The following is a 4,250-nucleotide window of genomic DNA, read 5'->3' on the forward strand; positions in this document are numbered from 1 at the left end:
GTTGTTGTAGTCGAGGGTTCCAGTTGATCCGATCAACAGAACAGCCTGCTCGTGAAATTAACGTGCAAGTGGCTGATCACTCCACAGACACGTGTACCCTTAACGTAGTTCTCGGGGATATTCAGCGTGACACATAGTGACAAGGCTGGCCCTTTGAAATACAGGTACAACAGAAACAGGAAGAAAGAGTGAGAGAAAGTTGTGGTGAAAGAGTACAGCAGGGTTCGCCACCACCCCCTGCCGGAACCTCGTGGAGCATTAGGTGTTTTCACTCAATAAACACTCACAACGCCCGGTCTAGGAATCGAAGCAGCGAGCCAACGACCGCGTGTCCGCTGCCCTAACCACTGGGCCATTGCGCCTCCACAATAGGTCTGTATAGATAAATATATTCCATTAAATGGTGGACGATCTTCCGTCGTTACCATCAGTTTCGTGCAGGCTTGTATTCAAATTTACACAAGCACATGTGCACTACACACTTTTTCTCACACACATGCATTCGAATACTAAAACACACGCACATATACACACAAATACACATATACACACATAGAATCAATTAAAATCATGTTGGATTTACAAAAGATTTCAAGGTTTTATCGCTTAATTAACGTTAAATAGGATTAGTGGTGATTATTAGCTCGTTTACAAAAATGAAACATTGAATGGAACAGTGAATGGAAAGTCAAACGAAGGAGTTTTTTTTTTCTATATTATATTTATGAAACGCTTCACGAATTTGCGTGTCATCCTTGCGCAGGGGCCATGCTAACCTTCTCTGTATCGTTTCCATTTTAGAATATGTACTGCCGTAGCTATTACCAAATGCGAGGGTTTATAATAGATGAGATATACTGAGTGATTTACGAATTATTGACAATAATTTCAATTTTGAAGTCATTGAGATTCGGGAACGCAGTTTTAATCGTAACGAATTGCAAAGCGATAAAGAAATTGAAAGTCAATCAGTTGGCATACCATATAACTTGTATTACTGATACGAATAAATTTACACTGATATGTCTTCAAACATAATTGATATATTAATAATTGTGATATGAAATTTAGATAGTTCATGACGTAAGTTATGCGTTACCGCAATGAAAATAATATTTAATAATCTTATAGAATATAATCATGTTACAGTTCATCGACTACGATAATAGAGAGACGGTAAAGGTCAGTGATCAAGTCGCCGTGGTGCGATGAAACGTTTTACACTTCGTAGTAAACAAGGGTATTAATAAATAAATGAAAAGGTAACAATATCGTTTTTAGTTTTTCAAATGTCAAAAATTTGTCTTCGAAGATATAATTGTAATTTATCGCTTAGTATTCTAGCAAAGTTTATTATGGGGAATGAATACACATAAACATTAAAAAAAAATCTTTTTCATCTTATACTTATTTTATCATATATGGTTTATAGTCGAGTTAATAATTTTGTTGTGCTGGCTCAGTTGCGTTCTTTTTCTTCTGTAATTCCTTTATACTGCTATTATGAACGGAAATTACAAATAATTTCTTATAAATAAAAAATTCCAAAGAGGTTGAAAAGAAGACCGATGAAGTCAAACTTCAAATAACGCAAGTCCAATAAAAAAAAATCCTTTAACCTTGTAGTAAAAAATGATTTTTATGTAGAAAAATATATTGAATAGCGAGTAAATATGATCTGAACAAAAAAAATAATTGCAAGGAGACCATCATCACAGGGGAAAGCAACAATATTATCATTCAACGCACAAAAGAGAAGCAAATTTCCCATGCATAACAGCAAATTGTAAGAAAATATGGTAAAATAGAAGCCAGAGTGTGTCTAATTTAATATTCATATGAAAAAAAAAAAAGCGATCTTGAAACTAACTGAAAATAACTGAAAACGGATGAAATAATAAAATCTGAACTCTTTCCTTCGTTACGCACGAGAAGCTGTATTTATCAAATTCCCAGTCACGGATAGATAGTAGAGTAATGGCGGATATTTTAAAACAACAACACGAGTATACTTTCTTTCATTCTGTGAGAAATTATATAATATGTTCTGTGACGATAGTGACGATATTTTCTGCTCTACGTCACGTGGGAACTTTAAGGAGCCACTTACATTAATGTATAGGCAAACGAGATGTACTGAAATCCATAAATTTTTCTATATTTAAAGCACCAGAATCTAATGTCGATCCCAAATCATGCAAAGCGATTCTTCAAACCGTCCCTTTAAACATTAAGTATTTAAGCGGTTTTTAACGTACTATAAAATAGAATATCAGCTGAGGAATGGGATCGATCCATTTAATCATATTCTTTCTCTGTTCTCTTTTTTTTCACTTTACACAATGGTCTGTCGTTGGACGATTCCAGTAGCATATTATTTTTCTACGAGATAAATTTGTTATCCCATTCTCAACACTTTATCATCTCTGGAGAAAGAGAGACTATGTGTAACCCACCACAAACCACCATAGAGTTATTCCCCCAGGGCTGGGGGGGGGTGTTGAACGAGGATGTGATAAAGTTTTCTCATAGTAAATTCACAAAATAGCGGATTCTGTAACAGAGGAAGAAGGGAAGACAAGTAGATAGATAGATAAATAAACAGATAGAGAGATAGGGTAGGAAGGGAGAGAACCAACGAAATAGAAAGGGAGAGAATGGAGCGATGAGAATTATCGAACCCAGTAGGTGACTTTTAGTTTATTTATTGACCCGGAAAGGTTGAAAGGGAAAAGGTGGCCATACCGAGTTTGAACTCAGAGTGTAGAGATTCGGGACAAATACTCCAACGTACTATATCCAATGCTCTAGCGACTTTGCTAGTTCGCCTTATAATCTGAAGTTATTAACGCGATACTCCTTTGATATTATATATATGTGTGTTTGTGTGTGTGTGTGTGTGTGTGTGTGTGTGTGTGTGTGTGTGTGTGTGTGTGTGTGTGTGTGTGTGTGTGTATGTGTGTGTGTGTGTGTATGTGTGTGCGTGTGTGGCTCCGTGCATATACACTATTTCTTTCATGAAGGACATTCACTGGAAGACAAAACAAATTTAGCTCTTGCTGCAATATTCTATTGAAGATCTGAACATTATTTTGCATTCCTTTCAAGCTCTTTTCTATTTCTTTTATGTAATATAACACCTCAATCCACTAAATCATGTGCTCTTTAATCTCAGTCCTGGGAATATGGCATACTACAAAAGATACATAGCTGTGTGGCGAACGGTTATACGTGCGTTCATATATAAAACACATATTTATAAGGAAAAAAAGTAACTCATCAGTCAATACATATAAAATTTAAGAACACATGTATATTATGCATATGTTGGAGAGGCCTATTACCCCCGCCTAACATATGAATAACATTCCTAGCGGTCGAGCGCCCATCACTGATGAGACTAAGGAAAGTCGAAATCACGTTATGGAGTGGTCTTGGCACTGAAGTTAATGGAGATTATCTCTCAATATTAATACTGCCTCTGTCGCTAATATATATATAGTTATGCTATATTCTATTAAGAACGTAGTAGATTACAGTATAAAGCTCGTCAACATTCAGATTCACCCCGTGCTATCCAGTAGTAGTATTATGCGAACTTCCAGGTTCATGTTAGGCATCTGTCGCATGCGAGTATATATTTGAAAAAATTGGAGTCAACAAGAAGGAATACAGATGGGAATTTATTTTTTGATCATTACAATTGTTTCCACGCAACGTCGTTCTCCAGGAAAAGTACGAAGCGTAGAAACGATTGTAGTGATTGAGAGATAAATGCCCATCCGTAGCCCTTCTTGTCGACTCCAATTTTTTAATTATTTTTTCAATGAATATATATATATATATATAATCAGTTGTCAACCTACACGTGTTTATGGAGATCGGTCCTTTAATCTTTTATTCTTTTATTTGTTTCAGTCATTTCACTGCGGCCATGCTGGAGCACTGCCTTTAGTGAAACAAATCGACCCCAGGACTTATTCTTTGTTAGCCTAGTACTTGCTCTATCGCTCTCTTTTGCCGAACCGCTAAGTTACGGGGACATAAACACACCAGCATCGGTTGTCAAGCGATGTTGGGGGGACAAGCACACATACACACACACATATATACGACGGGCTTCTTTCAGTTTCCGTCTACCAAATCCACTCACAAGGCTTTGGTCGGCCCGACGCTATAGTAAAAAACACTTGCCCAAGGTGCCACGCAATGGGACTGAACACGGAACCACGTGGTAAGTAAGCAAGCTA

General features: G+C 36.8%; 1 protein-coding gene and 1 non-coding gene across 2 annotated transcripts in view; both read right to left on the reverse strand.

Annotated features, from left to right (window-relative positions):
- LOC106879147 (potassium voltage-gated channel subfamily H member 7) overlaps window positions 1–4,250 on the reverse strand; it is a 703,964-nt gene that overhangs the window by 692,821 nt on the left and 6,893 nt on the right. The gene's annotated exons all lie outside the window — the stretch shown is intronic.
- On the reverse strand, window positions 719–825 carry LOC128248796 (U6 spliceosomal RNA). The gene has a single exon (XR_008264958.1). It is a non-coding gene; the product is annotated as a U6 spliceosomal RNA (small nuclear RNA).

This window comes from Octopus bimaculoides, chromosome 9, assembly GCF_001194135.2.
Source record: "Octopus bimaculoides isolate UCB-OBI-ISO-001 chromosome 9, ASM119413v2, whole genome shotgun sequence".
NCBI classification, from domain to species: domain Eukaryota; kingdom Metazoa; phylum Mollusca; class Cephalopoda; order Octopoda; family Octopodidae; genus Octopus; species Octopus bimaculoides.